The sequence below is a fragment of the Giraffa tippelskirchi genome, chromosome 1, assembly GCF_054371585.1.
Source record: "Giraffa tippelskirchi isolate mGirTip1 chromosome 1, T2T-mGirTip1v1.2.pri, whole genome shotgun sequence".
Classification (NCBI taxonomy): Eukaryota; Metazoa; Chordata; class Mammalia; order Artiodactyla; family Giraffidae; genus Giraffa; species Giraffa tippelskirchi.
The window spans coordinates 55,482,735-55,502,863 of NC_137275.1; the positions used below are offsets into that span (position 1 = coordinate 55,482,735).

The following is a 20,129-nucleotide window of genomic DNA, read 5'->3' on the forward strand; positions in this document are numbered from 1 at the left end:
ATGTTAATCTTGGTAGCACAGCCAAGTCACTCACATCTTCTCTAGCATATGCCAAGGAAGTTGATGGTGAGTCCTTCAACTTTTACTTCACTTTCAGCAAAACCAGCACTAAAATGGGGAGGACCAGGTATGGAGCTCTGAATTAAAGAGAAATATGAAGACTGTCCAGTTCAAATCTCCCATTTCTTCCTAGCTTGGTGGCTGGTAATTCAATCTCTCTAGGCCCTGAATTCTTCGTCCATGAATACATATTTCATGTAGCTGTTAGGAGAAGTATATGTGTTAATATCCGTAGAGCACTGAAAACAGTGCCTACATGTGTCTTTTCTAAAAACATATGCAAAGAACAGAACTGATTTTTAGGGTCTTAGATTCATGGCTGGTGTGCACTTTCATGGGCTCTGGCATGCTCTCTTTCTCTTTCTCTCTCTTTAAACTGGACTTTATTTATGTAACCGGGTCTTCAGAATAATGGAAGCTCTAAGAAGAGAGACGTTCCCATGACAAATTTGGTCAAGTCAATCTCAAAAAGTCAAGGAACACATTGTTCACTGACCATAGTAATCCTGTTTGGCAAAATCTCAGGTTACATTCATTTGCACCAACGTTTAGTATCTGACGCTAAAGCTTTCCTTTGGATGCCAGATGTATTTGGCATTCTTGGATGTGGTGGACAAACTCTGTACTAGTGCCAAGTCAAGGAGTCCAATGACTGGCTTCAGGACATGCTCTCATTTCTTTTTATTATTCCAGGTCCTCAACAATATCTGGCCTACAGAGAAGGAGATTGTTTGTTGAATTTAAAATGAAAAAAAAAAATTGGTATGCTTCTCATAGTTGAAAGTTATACAACCACACCTTACAGTTACTCACAATTCTCTCATCTATGAATGCAATCTTATTTTTCTCATTCATTTTTCTGTTTATACTAAAACTTTTATAGGTTAAATCACTATATTAAATGGAATGCTACTATATCATTACAGTTGTGTAATTTACATTTAAAGAAATTAATAAAGAAGACTCATTGTAGGGAAGTAATACTGTTTAGTTGTGAGCTTTGCCCACAAAGAATATTAATTCCTTATCAGATATATGGTTTCCAGATATTTTCTCTGATTTCACAGGTTGGCTTTTCACTCTACCATTTCCTTTGCTATATGCAGTTGTTTTAGCTTGATGCAGTCCCATTTGTCTATTTTTGCTTTTGTTGCCTGTGGTCTTGGTGTAAGATCCCAGAAATCATGCCAAGATCAACGTCATGAAGGTTTTCTGTTATATTTTTGGAGTTTTCTAGTTTCAGGTGTTAGGTTTACATCCTTAGTCCACTGTGAGCTGATTTTTGTGTATGGTGTAAGATAAGGGTCTAATTTCCTTCTTTTGCATCTGGATATACAGTTTTCCCAACTGTCTTTTCCTCATTGTGTATTCTTGGCATCCTTGTCAAAGATCAGTTAAACTTATGCTACAGACTATAGGTCTGTGTGCTCGAAAGAATGGGACTGTACATGTGTGCATGCTCAGTTGCTTCAGTCATGTCCGACTCTTTGCGACCCCATGGACTGTAGCCCCCCAGGTTCCCCTGTCCATAGGATTTTCTAGGTAAGAATACTGGAGTGGGTTGCCATATCCTCCTCCAAGGGATATTCCCAACTCAGGGATAGAACCTGAGTCTCCTGTGTCTCCTGCACTGGCAGGAGGATTTTTTATCCACTGAGCTACCTGAGAAGCCCCCAAAATGTTATTAGTGCCTTTATAAAAGAGAACCCCAAAAGCTCCCTTGTGCCTTATGCCACCTGAGGGTACAGCAAGAACACAGTTCTCTATGAACCAGGAAGTAAGATCTCAGCAAATATTGAATCCCAACATCTTGCTCTTGGATTCCCCAGCCACCAGAACTGTGAGAAATACATTTCTGTTTTTTACAAGTCATCCATTCTATGGTATTCTGTTACAGCAGCTTCGATGGACTAAGATTCCATGTATTTATAAACTTATTTTTGGGCTTTTTATTCTTTCCCATTAGTCTGTATGTCTGTTTTTAGTATCAAACTGTTTGTTACTGCAGCTTTGTGATACATTTTGAAATCATAAAGTGTGATACCCCATGCCTTTTCTTTCTCAGGTTTGCTTTGGCTATTCTGAGTCTTTTGTGGCTCCATATGCATTTTAGAATTTTTTCTTTTTCTGTAAAAACATTGAGATTTTGAGATTCTGACAGATGTTGCACTGAATCTGTAGATCAATTTGGGTAATGTGGACACCTTAACGATATTAAGTCTTCCAATCCATAAACATGAGATGTCTGTTTATGTCTGTCTTCTTTATTTCTTTCATCAATGTTTTATAGTTTTCAGTGTACAGTTCTTTCACCTCCTTGGTTAAACTTACTCCCATAAAAATAAAGTATTTTATTCTTTTTGATGATACTTTAACTGGGATTGTTTTCTTAATTTTCTTTTTGGGTAATCTGTTTTCAGCACATAGAAATACATCTGGTTTTTGTATGCTGATTCTGTATCCTGTGACTTTACTGAATTCCTTTATTAGTTTTAATTTGTGTGTGTGTGTGTAATCTTCAGGCTTTTCTACATGTAAGATCCTGTGGATTTTTATAATCATTTCATAAATGCTGTTAGACAACAGGTTATAAGAGAAAACTTAGATCCTGAATTAAATGAGAATAAAAATATTTGGAGGGAAATACAAGTGAATATTTATCTAATTAAAGAATAAGGAAGGATTTTTTTTTTGTTACTAAAGTTCTGGAAAAAACACAAGTAAAAGATTAATAAGTTACCGAAAAAGCAAACATTTTTCACCTTAAAATGTGAAAAACTGCAAAGAGCAAAAGAAACATTTGTGACACAGATCATAAAGGGTCACTATCTTTAACTTTAAAAGGGTTCATAATTCAGTAGGATATTTATTAAAGATATCAGCAACAAAGGACATGACCAACCAATTAAGAAGTGAATAAATATTACAGACAATGAACGTGCAAAATTATTCAGAGTTAAAGAAAAGACTGACTCCTGATGAATACTGCTTAATGTAAAAAAAAAGCATCTATACTAATAAGCTGGTCTCACATAATAAATATGTGAGACCTCTTATTTGAAAAACAAAAAACTTATCAATCAAACACATAAACAGAAGTGAGTGTGGTAATGAAGCAGATAAAGAGTTTCAGGGAGCAAGGATTGCCCAGCAGTGTTAAATGACACTCAAGGGTCAGGGAAGCAAAGGACTATAATGCCTCCCAAGTTCGGCACCAAGAAGGTAAGTGGTGACCTTGGCAAAGGCAGTTTTGGTGCAGGGGTGAATCTGGAAGCTATACTGCTATGGGTTACCCAGCTTCCTCAGTAGGAGGTGAAGACGTGGAAATGTTACCTGTAGAAACTCTAGAAGGAAACCGGTTGTGAAAGGAAGGTGAGAGAGAACGAGAAAGAAGAAAGCAGGATTAAAGGAAGGTTTGCTTAAGTTGGGAGTTTTCAAGTTGTTTGGATATGCTGGTTGGAGACAGTGGGAAGAAAGGGAGGAGCTGAAGACAGAGGAAAGAGAGAGGGTTATGGCTGGAACAAGGTCTGTTAGCAGGCAGAAGGGAATGATGGAGGATCAATCAGCCTCAGACAGGAGATGGTGAGAAATGAGATGGACCTGTGCTCAGTGTCTTCATTTTATGTCTTCCTGCTCTGCAGAGGCTAGGGAGCAGAAGCGAGTTCCCAGCCTCACCTGCAGTAGGGCTCCCAGATCCACTTAGATTCAGACAATCCTATGCAAGATGGGGGGCTTCCCAGGTGGCAAGTGGTAAAGAACCCACCTTCAATGCAGGAGACACAGGTTCAATTCCTGGGTTGGGAAGATTCCTTGGAGTAGAAAATGGCAACCCACTCCAGCATCCTTGCCTGGGAAATCCCATGGATAGAGGAACCTGGCAGGCTACAGTCCATAATGTTGCAAGAGTCAGACACAACTGAGCAACTGAGCACACACGCATGCAAGATGAGACAGGGAGAAGGAAGGGAGGCAGAGGCTGTACTTCGGCTACTTCTGCTTTTTCTGCTGGCAAACCCCACAGGGATGCACTGGGTTTTCTGTTAGCAGTGTTCCAGCACCCTGGTGCTTTGTGGATGTCAAGAGGCAGAATGTGGGGCATTGGTTTTTCAGTCTGTGCAGACCCCTGAGTCATGGTGTACTTCTAGGGCCATCATTCATGGCAGCTCACCGGCTAACCTCAGCTAAGGTAGTGTTCTGCTGACCATTTCCAATTCCTCCTCTTTTTGGTTGTGTAAGAGGAGGCAGCTCCCTGGGAGGGTTAGTTGTACAGTGGTATTTGTTGTTTTGGTGTTGAGCCTGCTACTCAAGTCTTTCTGGGGATATTGTAAGCATTCGATTCCTTGTATTAAATTTCCTTTTGCTTGAAATGGCTAAGTAATTTCTGTTTCTTGATTGAGAGGGACATCTCCTCTTGTATCGAGAGCGAAAGAAGAATGGATGTACATGTAGATAAATTTGTGTGTGTGTGTGTGACGAAAATCTCCCCAAATGCAGGAGTTTTTAAGCTATGGTGTTATAGAGCCTCAAGGAGTTCCTGGATAGGGTTCAAGGCATCAGTAAACTTAAATGAGTAAAAGTCACATCTCCTTCTTTCCGAATCTCTAACTTAAATTCAGTATTTTCTTCAGTTCTGAATGTAGGCATCACACTACAGCATTGCTGGCAGTTCCTGTGACTTCACCTCTAACAGAAAGCAGGCATTTTCACAATGTTTTAGAGCTGTTGTAGATCCCAAACATTGTTTATGCTCATAACTATGGTATTTATTAGACTCCTTCTAGATCTTGTTCTGTAATACATTTATAAAGAAACACACACTGATGTTTTTCCAAAGAAGACATACAGGTGACTAACAGGCACACGCAAAGATGCTCAACAACACTAATTATTAGAGAAATGCAAGTCAAAACAACTATCAGATATCACCTTACACCTGTCAGAATGGTTATCATCAAAAAATCTACCAATAACAAATTCTGGAGATGTGGAGAAAAGGGAATCATCATACACTGTTGGTGGGAATGTAAATTGGTAGTGCACTATGGAAAAACAGTATAGAGGTTCCTCAAAAAATTAAAAATAGAATAATCATATGATCCAGCAATTCTACTCCTAGGTATGTATACAAAAACCCCCCAAAACAAAAAACAGAGCAAAAAGAAAACACAAATTTGAAAAGATACATGGCACCCTAATATTCATAGCAGCATTATTTACCACAGCCAAGATATGGAAGCAACCCAAGTGTCCATAAACAGAAGAACAGAAAAAGATGTATATACATATATCCACACACACATATACACACAATGGAATATTACTCAGCCATAAAAAAAGAACGAAATTCTTTCATTTGCCACAATCTGGATGGACCTAGCGAATATTATATCTAGTGGAATAAGTCAGAGTTGGGAAATCCTATATGATATCATTTATATGTGGAATCTCAAAAATAATATAAATGATCACAAATGCAAAACAGAAACAGACTCACAGATATAGGGTATGGGATTAAGAGATACAAACTACTGTGTATAAACCAGATAAGCAACAAGGATATATTGTATAGCATAGGGAATGGCATACAGCTATTGTCTTATAATAACTTTTAATGGAGAATATAATCTGTAAAAATACTCAATCATTATTCTGTATACTTGAAACAAATATTGTAAATCAACCATACTTCAATTTTAAAAAATGGAATATAAAAAATAAAACACATTATTATATCACAATTTTTAATGTCTTCTGTTTTGCCTGTAGAGTTTCTAAACTTTGGCACTAGTGATATTTTAGGATGGATAATTCTTTCTTTGGGGGGACTGTTTTTGCACTGCAGGATGTTTGAGGGCCTTGACTATGCTAGTAGCATCCTTCCTGATCACATGACCATCAAAGATGCTGTCACCTGAGGGCAAAGGTGACCCTGGCTGAGAGCCACTACTCTGACTGAAGGAGAGAGGGCTTAAAAAATAGATGCAACAGAGGATGGCAAACAGAAGTGACTAAAGAAACACACAATTGAGTGATGTTAGGGGATCAGATTAAATCAAATGTAGTCATCCTTTAGTATCCTTTGGGGGATCCAGGACCCCGTGGATATTAAAATCCAAGGACACTCAAGTCCTTTACATAAAATGGTAGAGTATTTGCATAAGCTATACACAGTCTCTCAATCATCTCTAGATTATAATATCTAATACAACAAAACTACTATACAAATAATTGTAAATACAATGTAAATAGCTGCTAGTGTGTGGCAAATTCAAACTTTTCTTTCTGGAAATTTCTGGAACTTACTTTTTTCAATTTTTTTTTTTTCATCTGTAGCTGGTTAAGTCCATAGATGCAGAACTTGCAAATATAGAGGGCTGAATGAACAGAGGAGCCTATGGGTGAGAGAAGAGGTTTTCAGGGTTTTATTTTTCCTACTTGCCATACATGAATATTCAAATGATGGACAGTCTGCCACCAATAGCACTTGTGATGTAGGTGCCAACTTACAAATGAGATGGGATGGAATTACCTACAACGTCCAAAGTACTGTTTCTTCCACCGATCAAAATGTTAACATGTCTTAACATGCTGGTTGAAAAACACACTTTCTTTAAGCAGAAGGATAATGGAGAACATTTAGAACCTTGAAATAACTGTTATTGACCCTTGTTCTGCTACTGTCCAGAGCAACAGCAACAAGGAGCAGGCTGGGTATATGCTGGACTTGAATGGATTTGGAAGTTGCTGGTCTAAGAAAATCGGGCCCAGCAGGCACGGCTATGAGGATATGGAGCAACCCTATCATTCAGCAATGTGACTCCTAGGTATTTACCTGGGAGCCATGAAAATATATATCTGCATAAAATCTTGTCCAAGAGTGTTGACAGCATCTTTATTCAGAGTAGCCCCAAACTGGAAATAATGCAAATGTCCATCAACAGTATACCTGTGGTGTGGTCATACAATGAAATACCACCAAGAAAGAAAAAAAAAATGGACTGTTGATATATGCAACAACATGGATGAAACTCAAAAACATGTTGAGTAAAAGCAGCTATACACAAAAGAGGGAATACCTTCTTATGGACTGTTTGATTCATTTATATAAGTTTTAAGTAGGCTAAATTAATCCATGGCAATTTAAAAAATCAGAATATTGACTGGTTCCATCAGGATGGGGACAAGAACTGGTTGTTACGAGGCATGGGAAATTTTCCTGGGTGAGGATGTTCTATTTCTCGAGGAGGAGTTGGGTTATACAGTTGTCTGCAGTTGCCAAAACTCACCAAATTGTACACTTGGATTTGTACATTTCACTGCATGTAAATTACAAGAGAAGGAGGAGATGGAAGAAGGGGGGGGGAGTGAAGGAGAAGAGGAAGAAGAGAACAGTAAATAAAAACTGAACTTATAGTCAACAAAACACATACTGAAATGTTTGAAATGAAGTGAGGTCTGAAATATACTCTGAAATTTAGTCCCCCCCCGCCCCCCGCAAAAATCGGGTGGGGGATTGATAGATAGCCAGGTGGTTAGTATGTGATTTTTAAAAAAACACAAAATGTAAATTGTAGATTCTAGATGGTGGGATGTGCATCTCTTTTAAACTTTTCTGTAACTTGAAAATTTCACACTAAAGAATGTGAGTGCACGGCAGAGCATCCTTCTTTGCCCTTTTGGAGTATTTCAGTAACTGTTGGGCCAAAAAAGAGACTTGGAAATAAGGAAAGCATTTCATATGGTTCTTGCTCTATTTTAATAAATGGAACCTAAAGTGTCACACACACCACCTCCGCCTCCTTAATAACAACAATCATCCATGAGTACATCGCCACCACCACCTCTGGATCTTGGGGCTGTCCCAGCACAGCGCTAATTACCTCACACATGTCAGCCTCCCATAGAGAACTTCATGGTGTTCTTTATTGTTTAACGAAAAGCTCTAGGCTGAGTCACATCTTCAGAACTTCCAGACAGCCAGGAACTAGAACAGATGTTCCAAGAGGAAGATTATATCTGTGATGGTGGGTATTTTTAGCAGAATGTATTATTCAAATATGAAGGTGTGGGACTGTGTGTGTGTGTGTGTATGTATGCAGGTAGTGAGCTGGAAATAGGAGGAAGGAAAATATATTTTAGAAAAAGATACATAGTATAAATCATAAAGTAACAGTAACTTTAATCCAGTTTCTGGAGAGAGAGAAATCTTGTTCCTTTTCTCTTTTTCCTTAAGCTCCTTGCATCCAATGCCATTTGATACTGTCGCCTGGCCAAAGGGTGTGACAAAGGCTGCCTGGATTTGGCACCCCCAGCTCTTTCCTAGCTTCCCTTTCTCAATAAACCTTTGACAAAGGTCAGGGGTTTGAAAGGTCGGGTTTTTCCTTGTTTGGTTTAAGTGTTTCTTGCTCAGTAGAATGATTAAATGTCTCTGAGTGTCACTAAATAAGTGGTTTCGGTGAAGCTTTGAGGAATCTGTTTCCCTGAAGGCTGCTTGGTGGCGTGCCTGGGACTGGTTCGGTTTTGTACGAAACGAGTAGGTAAACATTGTAATTAGCAGGCTGCCTAGTCCCTGCGGCTCCTGATACCTGTACAGCCATGCATTTAGAAGAGGGCAGGGATAAAATATATTCACCTAAAACCAGGAGTCAGGCTTTGATCTTCAACTCAGACTGACAAAATGCTAAGGTGCTAAAGTGGCAGAAGCCGGATTTGAACTAAAGGGATATCAGGAACCCTGGCGCAGCTGTGCTAGCACTAGAAAGAATGTATGAATTAGGTAAATACCTACCAGGAAAAAAATAAAAAAGACAATAAGCCAGCCTTGAACAAAGACATATCAGTTTTCTGATTAACTTTACTCTGGATGGAGGCCATAATTCAAACCTGATTCATGAAACGGTGTCGGACAATTCTGGCCGTGTACAGGGGCAACATATCAGAACTGGTCAGCTACAGTAACCCCATACTGAACAAGTTCAGGATCTCTGGTTCATTTTGTGTGGATACCTCTGTGCTATTGTTAGGGAGAGAAGGGTGGGTTCCCGTAAAGCCAGGTCAAACCATCTCTTCCCGAGAAGTAACTGACTGATGTGAAAACCAAGCATCTTCTGCCTGTCCCACTGGGAAAATATAGTAGACATGTTTCATACAATGACTCAATTAGTGGTACCTATGTTCCAGAAAGTAGCCGACAGACTTTGAAACTTAATTGGATTGAGGAGGAAAAAAAAAATTCTGGCTCCTTTCCTAACATAAATTGTATATAATCAGCAAATCAGCAGGCAGTTTTCATTGGGTTGTGACTCATTTCGCACTTAATTCCAATAAAGATGATGGGATGACATTTAAAAGCTTGGCTGAAATTAGAAATGCAGGAAACCTGAAGGTGACTTTGGTAGAGAATATAAAATAGTGTGCAAAATAATAAAATATTCACTCTTTGGGTGGGTTTTATGAATTGCTGACATACAGCCATACTGTTTTGGCCTTCTGATGGAGTGGGATGAGTGACAGCCTTACTTTTACATGCACAGACTGGTTTTTGCTCTTTTTTTAAAGACGAGATAATCTATCAACATAATCTTTTCAGCCATTCTCCCAGGATAAGAAACAGAGAAAAGCTGAATGACTTGCTTTCTGAGCAGAGGGTGAAGTAAGAAGGGATAGGTAGGGAGTTTGGGATGGACACACTGCTATATGAAAAACAGGTAACCAACAGGGTCCTACTGTACAGCACAAGGAACTCTGCTCAATGTTATGTGGCAGCCTGGATGGGAGGGGAGTTTGGGGGAGAATGGATACACGTATAGCTGAGTCCCTTCACTGTTCACATGAAACTATGTGAACATTGTTGATTGGCTATACCCCAATATAAGATAAAAAGTTAAAAATAAAATAAAGGATTTGAATTTTAGTCCCCATGTATTGCACACACAGCATGCTCTGACTCTGCATCTAAGAGACCTGCCTACACCAATGCTGGGCAGTGGAACAGGGCAGACCTGGCTCTGCTCACCTAGCTCAAATGCTCTGCTGCTTTGAGCTGAAATGCTGGTCTCATCACATTATAAGAAAAATCGAAAAGCATTCTTCCTCCTCCACTAACATCTTATCTTTGATAACTTGGGCATGGGGTTGATCAGAACGATATAACTGGTTGCATTTTTCTTTTCCTTTATTGGTATTTTATAGGATTACCAGTAAGAAATCTGAGTAAGTAACAAAAATCCTGCCCCAGCACTTACGGGAACTTCTCCATGGAGCGAGCTGACAATGGATGACCCTTCATGACATGGGACCACCAGACCTGGGATGTGGTGCAGGCTGTGAATGCTCAGCGGTGGCACCAGCTCTAGCAGAAATACTTATGCTTCTGGGGTTGATGTGGCTTGATTTGTGTCCCTAACCCATAGCACCTCAGAATGGGACTGTGTTTAGAGAGAAGATCTTTAAAGAGGTAATTAAGGTAAAATGAGGTCATTAGGCTAGGTCCTAATCCAACCTAACTAGTGTCTTTATTAGAAGAGGAGATTAGGACACACAGAGGCTTTGCTGGTGGCTCAGAAAGTTAAGAATCCGCCTGGAGTGCAGGAGACCTGGGTTTGATCCGTGGGCTGGGAAGATACCCTGGAAAAGGGACTGGTAACCTACTCCAGTATTCTTGCCTGGAGAATCCCATGGACAGAGGATCCTGGTGGGCCCCAGTCCATGGGGTCCCAAAGAGTTGGACACGACTGAGCGACTGAGCACAAGCTCTAGACAGGACACACAGACAACACAGACTGTTGGAAGGACCATGTGAAGAGTCAGCAAGGAGAGAGGCCTCAGGAGAAACCAAACCTGAGGACACCTTGACTTTGAAATACTAGCCTCCAGAACTGTGAAAAAATAAATGTCTGTGGCTTAAGCCACCCTGTCTGTATGATTTTGTTATGGCAACCCTCTAAGGTAAGAGGAAAAGGGGATGACAAAGGATGAGATGGTTAGATGGCATCACTGACTTGATGGACATGAGTTTGTGCAAGCTCCGGGAGATGGTGAAGGACAGGGAGGCCTGGAGTGCTGCAGTCCATGGGGTCGCAAAGAGTTGGACACGACTGAGCGACTGAACAACAGCAGTAAGTGGTCTAATAGAGGTGTTTACAAAGAAAATGCAAACAATATTTGGATTTGTTCAAAGTACAAGAGCCTATTTAGGGTAACTCAGAGTTGCCCAAAGTGTGTTCCCAGGAAGTTAGTAACTGTTACTGGAAAAATAAAAGGGGGATTTGGGGCTCATGTAAATTTGGGAAATGCTAGATTAGATGGTCAGCCAAGTTTCTCTGCTGCAGGATGAGATGGTTAGATGGCATCACTGACTTGATGGACATGAGTTTGTGCAAGCTCCGGGAGATGGTGAAGGACAGGGAGGCCTGGAGTGCTGCAGTCCATGGGGTCGCAAAGAGTTGGACACGACTGAGCGACTGAACAACAGCAGTAAGTGGTCTAATAGAGGTGTTTACAAAGAAAATGCAAACAATATTTGGATTTGTTCAAAGTACAAGAGCCTATTTAGGCTAACTCAGAGTTGCCCAAAGTGTGTTCCCAGGAAGTTAGTAACTGTTACTGGAAAAATAAAAGGGGGATTTGGGGCTCATGTAAATTTGGGAAATGCTAGATTAGATGGTCAGCCAAGTTTCTCTGCTGCAGGACTTCTCAGAGCCTTTAATAGGCTGAGGTATAAATTATAAGCCTGATTCATACAGTCTATGTGCCATCCATGACACCTCTCTTTGCTGTACTTTTCATCTCCAATCCATGGCCAATTCCTGATGACTCTCTCTTAAACACTTCTTGAACTACTTCACCTCTACCTGAAACTCATGAAACCTGGGTTGTTCCATCACTGCCTGACAGTTTCATTTTCTAAATATTTCCTGAATTAGTTCACTTCTCTCTACTGAACTGCCATTGAAATCTGGGCCAAATGACCTATGTCTCTTGCTTGGTTCACTGCAAGACCTTACTGACGGGTCTGTCCACACCCACTGGGTGCTCTCCAGGCAGCTGTTCACAACACAGCCGCAGAAGTCTTTCCCAAGCACAGGTTGGATTATGCCAGCTCCCTCATCGCAAAGAGACTGTAGTAGCTTCCCACTGTTCTTAAAATGAGAAGACAAAATTCCTACCCATTTCTACAAGCTTATCTTGAACCATCTTCCTCCCTGGGCTCCATCTTTACAGGCTTTCTCTCAGTCATATATGGTTCTGCCTCTATTCACCACAGGGTCTTTGCTCATGATGTCTCTTCTTGGTTAACTTCCCCACTATTCCTCAGAGTAGCTTTTTTGTACTTCTCTTCTTGGTTCAACCCCCGTACCTCCCGCCCCTCCTCCCCTGCGCCACTGATTCACGTTGCACTTGTCTCTACTGAAACTTTACATGCGTGTGATGTTTGGCTAATGTCTGAATCTTCCTCTACTACACTGAAAACTCTTAGTAAAACATCTTTTGTGAACTATCCAGTTAATTTATTGCTGAAGGTTTGGGAAGGACCCCTCTAAAACACACCGTGAAGAATTTCTATGAAGAAAGACAATGAACAGCGTTCAAGGAGAAAAGTTTTGTGTCCTTAGAAACAGGCAATTGTTTGCTATAGCTTAGCATCCTTTGAAATAAATAACTCATCTGAGAAGTTGAATGTGGAAAAAATGTGACATTGGGCCTAAGTTCTGGAAATAAACGTGGGTGTGTGACTTTAAAAAAAATACTTTTGGTTTTGGAAATTTTCAAACCTACTGAAGACTTGGAAGATGAGTGCATGAACAGCCACATACTTTAAGCAACCTGTGTAATGATTTGATTTTGCTCCCCCAAAGCTGTTCTTTTCTGCTTTACTGTAATCAATGTAATCCTAATAGTGCCCTCAGAAAGATATGACTATGTAATTAGATCACAAATGCTCATGTTTCAGGAGGGCTAGACATGCCTTTTGGTGAATAATTAACTGAGAAATATTTAGGACTCGATCTTATATAAGGTACTACAGGAAACAAAATAATGTTTAGGGGCCACACGTTAAAAAAATTTACAGCCACTTGAGAAAACAAAACGCAATTCAACTGTAAGAATAACCAGCAATAAAAATAATAGATAAGTGTTGGGGGCAGAGGGGAGGCAGAAAACACTGAGAATATGAAGAGGATAAAACTGTTCCTATTTACGTTTTTTCACAGAAATGAATTTCCTATGGAGAGTAACACATCCTGTTATCAATTAATTTCCTAGTACTCAAAGGCCAATTTGGGAAACTAATTTTATAAGGCAAATTATAAATAAGTACATCTTTCTCTTGTGAACACATACAGAATAGGAGATCTAATTTCTTATCTAAGCAATATTTTACAATTATTTTATTCTTTACTAGAAGGACAATCCAAAGCTCAGGGAAATATTTGTTCCTCTAAGGGTCAACCTTAGTTTGGTGGACTTAAGCCAAGTAATTAATCCACTTTTTTCCCCTGACAAAGAATAGGCTACTATATTCACCTGACGTATTTAGTCAGCCTCACGCTGAGACCTGCCCTGGGGAGGGTGTGCCTCCCAGTGAACTGGACCCTAGGCCTAGAGATCCGGGGAGCATTTCCTTCTTAACCCATTATTTCCAGAGGTTCACATGTACGTCTAGAGAAATTGGAACCAGGCAAATAATGAATAAGACCACAACCTGGTACAAATGTGATGCGGAAGGGGAGATTACTCATAACAGGGCAAAGTGAGTGAGGGTGTGTTTTTAAATTCATACAAGCTGTTAATTGCATTTGGCCACCATCTAATCTGTTTGCTGCTGTTGTTCAGTCTCTCAGTCGTGTCCAACTCTTTGCAACCTCATGAACTGCAGCATGCCAGGCTCCCATGTGCTCTACCATCCCCCAGAGCTTGCTCAAATTCATGTTCATTCAGTCGGTGATGCCATCCAACCATCTCATCCTCTGTCGTCCTCTTCTCCTCCTGCCTTCTATCTTCCCCAGGATCAGAGTCTTTTCTAATGAGTCGGCTCTGCATCAGGTGGCCAAAGTACTGGAGCTTCAGCATCAGTCCTTCCAATGAATATTCAGGACTGATTTCCTTTAGGATTGACTGGTTTGATCTCCTTGGCTACCCAAGGGACTCTGAAGAGTTTTCTCCAGCACCACACTTCGAGAGCATCAGTTCTCCAGTGCTCAGCCTTCTTTATGGTCCAACTCTCACATCCATACATGACTACTAGAAAAACTATAGCTTTGACTATATAGACCTTTGTTGGCAAAGTAATGCTTTTTAATACACTGTCTAGGTTGTCATAGCCAATGCAGGAGATGCAGGTTCAATCCCTGGGTAGGGAAGATCCCCTGGAGAAAGAAGTGGCAAGCCACTCCAGTATTCTTGCCTGGAAAATCACACGGACAGAAGAGTCTGGAGGGCTACAGTCTACAGGGTCGAAAAGAATCGAACACGACTGAGTGACTTCGCACACACAATTATCCTAGGGCCATGGTGATAAATAGAACATATGCTAAATGCATTTACCTTTTGGTCTGTGCACTTAAGAGACCAAGCCCAGGTACTTTTGAGTCACTGCAGTCTTTGAATGAAGCCAGAGAGGTGATTCAGTTTTGCAATTATTTTCCACCTTATGTAGTTTTTTTTTTTTCTTTTTAACTCCTTATAGTTGAGGAAAACTGATTTTGCAGATTAGCCACAATCACAGGCCATTCCAGAAATTAAAATTCCTCAGGCTCTAAACATTGTTGGTAAAAAGTTCCTGCTCACTACCATCTATTCCTAGAAATCTATTCCATGGCATGACATATATAATGATTATATCTTTATCTAGGCTCTTTACAATTTCCAAATTTATATACATGACTCAACTAAATAGAGGAGCTCAAGGAATTGATCTTCTAAATAACCAATTCATAAACACTTTTATACATAATTTGCTGCCAAGAAACTAGACAGAATTTCCTCCAACTTCAAGAATCTTATCCTTGGAGGAGGACATGGAAACCGACTCCAGTATCCTTGCCTGGAGAATTCCATGGACAGAGGAGCCTGGCAGGCTACAGTCCATGGGGTCGCAAAGAGTCAGACATGACTGAACAACTTTCACTTTCATGTCAAGAATCTTAACCACTCCCCACAAAAAGCAGCAGCAGCAGCTTTGGATGGGACAGAGTTAATTAAAAAATGAGAAATAGAGACTAGAATGCTGATTGTTTTTAAAATGCTTATTTTGAACAAAGGATCCTTGTTATCTCAGTCTTTAACATGCATTTGGCAGCCTGTATTAAAATGGCTTATTCTCCAGGGGGTGAGGGGTGGACCACAGGTGGGGTGGACTCGGATGAGATAGCAGTTCCAGTTTTACTACTCTTATTAATTTTGTTACTAGGGTTGAAATATGCAGCAGGGACAAAGAGCACTGTTTCTAAGTTTTAAGGAAAGAGAAGGAGGAAATGTGAGAAGGATGATTTCTCAATTTTGTTTCTTAAAAGGCAGTCTCGTGGCTGCATTTCCTCCTAAACCCAATACTTTGTGTCCAACTGGACTGAGACACATCCTTAGGTCTAGCAGTACATGGAAAGATCAAGAGTTTTCATTGATCAGCAGAAGATCAGGTAGCAAAGCTGGGAGAACTGCTTCTGCTGATGTATCTTCACTAAGTGACAAGGCTGAACTTTGAAATCATTAAGTGTTGGTATTTTCGATCTGTCTAAAAAAATAAAGTGAGTTCTTTCATAAGGAAGTGGGAAAAAGCCAGACTAAATGATTATAAATTAATCAGTGTGGGAAGGGCAATGATGAACTCAGACTGGTCAGATGGGTTAAATGAAAGGGGTCTGGGGAAGTGCCAGTAGCTCTGCCCTGCAGAGCTGTTTTCAATAGATCTGTAGTTGGGTGGGGAGAGCAGGCCTGGAGGGATGCATTTGAGCTCTGAGGGGTGCACAGGTGCATACACGCTGACACTGCCAGAAGCTGGTCTGGCTTCTGAAGATCCACGGTGTGGGGAGGGAGCCTGGGGCACAACAATACTTGGGAGTGGGAGATGGCAACAGGGCTTTCTGGGTGTCCCCTAGGAATCCCTCTAAGAATGATGTAATATATTTGATTTTCTTTTTTTTATTTCAGGTTTCTGACCAGTAAACAAACCCTTTCCTAGTGTTTAAGTCATTTTATAAATCTAACTCACAAATAAGGTGAATCTTCAGTTCTTAAAAGTTTCAACCTAATATAAAACAGCAAATTATCTTAAACATTTCAACTTACAGGTCCAAGGTCTGAATCAATTGCTATGGGACATATTTTAAATTGGAGTCACAAGGCTATTCATGTTAATTAACAGATTATCTGAAACACTGTGAATACTGTATGTATTTAAAGTAGTAAAGACAGACTTCCCCACAACTGTATATAAAAATACAAATACCTCGGGTTTTATTTAGTCCATCTCATTTGTACTTGATTCTAAACCTTCCCAGCGTTAAAACACTATATCGTAAGGAAATAATTTGTTTTCACGTGGAACCCAAACGTGACAATGGGTGCCATCTTCTCACCTCTGTCCCCAAGATTCTAATTACTAGTCATCTAATTCCCAAGACCTCTTTGATTCTTCCATCTCCCACACAGGCTGAACTTGGCAACTGACCCAAATCAATACCTCTGTTCACCATTTAACCCTGAATTCTGATTAAACTCTGAATTCTCTGTACACCCTTCCCTAACGACAATCACTCACAGGTATAGCCTGCCAGGCTCTTCTGTCCATGGGATTCTCTGGGCAAGAATACTGGAGTGGGTTGCCATTTCCTTCTCCAGGGGATCTTCCAGATCCAGGAATCGAACCCAGGTCTCCTGCATTGCAGGCAGATTCTTTACTGACTGCACTATGAGGGAAGCCCACAGGTGTGCACAGGACCTGCCAATAGACTCTGCATCAACACCCTTCTTCTGATGGATAATAGGTGGCAGATGAATAGGGACTGGTCACAGAAGTAGAACTAGAACCTGGAGAAAGAAATGCAATTGTACAACAGAAGTCAGAGGAAAGAGAGAATTTCCAGAAGGAAGGTGTCATTAAGATCAGTAGTTTGAAATGCAGCAGGGAAGTTTGTAAAGTAAAGGGATGAAACAGGACCATTAGATTTGATGGTCATACATTTAAATTTAAGTTTCAAATTGCAACAGTGAGATTTTCATGTCATTGTATGGGTAGAAAACAAAGAGCGACATAGGAAGAGTGAGCCAGAAGTGAGAAATTTGGAACTGCATTTCAAGGCAGCAACAACTCAAGAATTAAGACTTTTTAATTTAATTTTGTATTTTAATAAGGGGTAAAGAGAGGCAGGGAAGAGGGAGATAAAGTAAGAGAGAGGGAGTGAAAGATACGGAGTGGTAACCAAAAAGTGGAAGAAAGAGGCTCAATGGGAAGAGATATTTATTCTATATTTTAATTTTTAAAATAGATCTGAGTGTGTTTGCTGAGGAGAGAGTTGATTCCTTTTGTGAGGGAGGGATGGAGAGCTTAGAATTTGAAGATTTAGGTTGGAGACAGGATTAACGGGTGAGGCAGTGTACCAGAGGATCTCAGCTAAAAGATAAGGAGACCACGTGAAAAGGTCGACCTTGAACAGGAAAAGGAACACCTTATCCTCTAAGAATGGAGGGAATGTGGCAAGCACTGATACCAAGGGAAGATAGGTGTGGGTGTGCGTGGGGTAGGAAGCGAAGGTAGCTCAGCTGAGCTGCCTGAATCTGGCCCCCTCTGGCCAGCCTGGCAGGACTCAGCACACAGTTCCCGGGAACAGAAGGAATCTGGACAGGGATGATGACAGCCCCAGACATGGCCAAACGGAACCATCAGAGGGCCTCCTGATTATGTAGTAATTCACATGGATCACAGGTCACAGGAGGAATCTAGAGGTTTCTATTCAATTTTGATTTCTCAGGTACAGAAAATCAGACCAGAGACATACTCAAGAGCAGTTACTGGTGACTCTCAAACTACAAACTGGGTTTCTTGGCTTCTGCCTCCCTCCGCTGTTATAAAAATATACACAATCAATTTTCTCTATCTCTCTCCCTGGCTACCTTTTCCTCATTCTTCTGCTTTGAAGTACATCACTTTTTCTGAAAATTCCTCCCTGGCCTCTCCTCCCTCTTGTCAAGCAGATCCCATAAAAGCTTTGCAACGTCCCCTTTATTTTCCTTTGTTGCACCTCATCGAACAATTTGAAATTCTAGTTTTATCTACATAATTATTTAATGTTCCTCTTTCCCAGCAGATATTATAAGCCACATGAGGACAAAGATTCTATTTGTTCACTTTTGTATCCTGGTGAGCACGCAGCTCAAAGTCTAGATGGAGCTGAATAAACATGATGAATGAATTTATATTCGAAGCACATAGTATAGGAGTATAGTATTCAAGAATTTTATTTGCAAATTAAAGTTCTGCATTTGTGAAGAGAGTCCACTGTGGGGTGGCAAGAAGGCTGACCTATATATTCCCTGGGCATATAGGCAGTGCTCAATATATATTTGTTGAATGAATAAGTGAATTTCCACACCAGTTATTTTCATTCTCTTAAAAAAAACCAACACACTGTGCCTCCAAGCCACTGAAAATAATTTAAAGATACTACCTAAACATTAAAAAAAAAACTATTGAAACAAGTAAATTAAGATTTTCCAGTGTGATTTAAAATAAATATTAGAGTTCATCAATACTTTGTTAATAATCAATTTATAATGAAAATACTGACTATATAATTAAGGTAGCTTCTGGGATAATATATAATTGGAAACCTAACGTTTAATTCCCAAAGCTTTACACTTCAGAATGTCTCAGAGACACTTTCTCTCATGATACTAAGTGAACTTGAACTTACCAAGCTTTAGGACAAAAATTCATGCATGTGCAAACATTTTAAAATAAAAGTCATCCCCAATGAATTGTCTACCACCTTTTTCAGGAAAGAAAATTCATGAACACATGCATGAAGATTAGTACCATAGTGTAGGCAAATGTTTTTCCATGTCCCACCCCAAAGCAAACAAATGAAAATAGAAACTTCAAGGACAATTATAAAATGTGTCCTAGTTTAAAGACACAGCATCCTTTTCTCCTTTGGTTTTCCTTTATACTCTTATCAGAAATAAATAATGCTAGCAGGAAAACATTTCTGCTCTTTTGACTGTGAGGTAATTAATTTTTGTCTTATATTTCTCTACTTTCAAAACTTTATAACGAGGAAAAAATAGAGAGCACTCAAATGTTTGTTGATTATGGATATTAAGAGACATTAGTGAATCTACCTGGTCTAGGTTATACCTAGACGTTCTAATTCTTTCATGGAACTTTTAATTTCCAAAAGAGGCTATTATTCTGGTTAATAATTAAAATGTTTCAATGTTTAGGTATACACAGTGTCACAGTGTTGGCATAAAAATGCTTTGTCACAGTCACTTGGGCAAGTTATGGGGAACACAGATGCTCTGTTAGTCATAATATTTGGGGAAGTTAAGGAATATACGAATTCTTGAGTTTTCAGGGAAATCTGACTTCAAATAGTCTATCCTGTTGTCCATACAAAGTGTTCTGCATTTTACTGAAGATTTGGTACCTATATCTCATAGCAAAATTACTATCTGTCAGATAGATGATGGCTCGGACTGCTCACAGTTGAACAACGAGAAAGGTAACTTGTCCTAGGTATTTCTGAAGGCACACACAGAGTCCAGGGCTGGGTTATGTATTGTTAATAATCCCTCCCAGGCTCAACTGTCCTTTCATCTTGGAATTTTCTGACTGTTTAAGATCTGAGTTCACTCACGTTCCTTCCTATGCTATTTGCAGTGAAGGTCTATGGAAGGTTGTACATTCTCCCCTTGCCTATACATTCAGCCTCTGCACATATTCCCAGTATTCAGGAAGCTAAATTTCTGCATTTTTAAAGATTTTTTTTGATGTGGATTATTTTTAAAGTCTTTTATTGAATTTGTTACAACATTTCATCTGTTTAATGTTTTACTTTTCTGGCCATGAG

At 39.9% G+C, this 20,129-nt stretch overlaps 1 protein-coding gene across 4 annotated transcripts in view; it reads right to left on the reverse strand.

Moving 5' to 3' along the window:
* The window catches only part of PGCKA1 (PDCD10 and GCKIII kinases associated 1), an 80,612-nt gene that overhangs the window by 45,226 nt on the left and 15,257 nt on the right, over nucleotides 1-20,129 (reverse strand). For 2 of the 4 annotated variants that reach the window (XM_081527004.1, XM_081527068.1), the window contains one exon: nucleotides 6,364-6,452. The exons of the other annotated variants lie outside the window; for them this stretch is intronic. The gene's annotated coding sequence lies outside the window, so the exon portion shown is untranslated. The remainder of the gene's footprint in view (nucleotides 1-6,363; nucleotides 6,453-20,129) is intronic. 4 annotated transcript variants of the gene reach the window in all.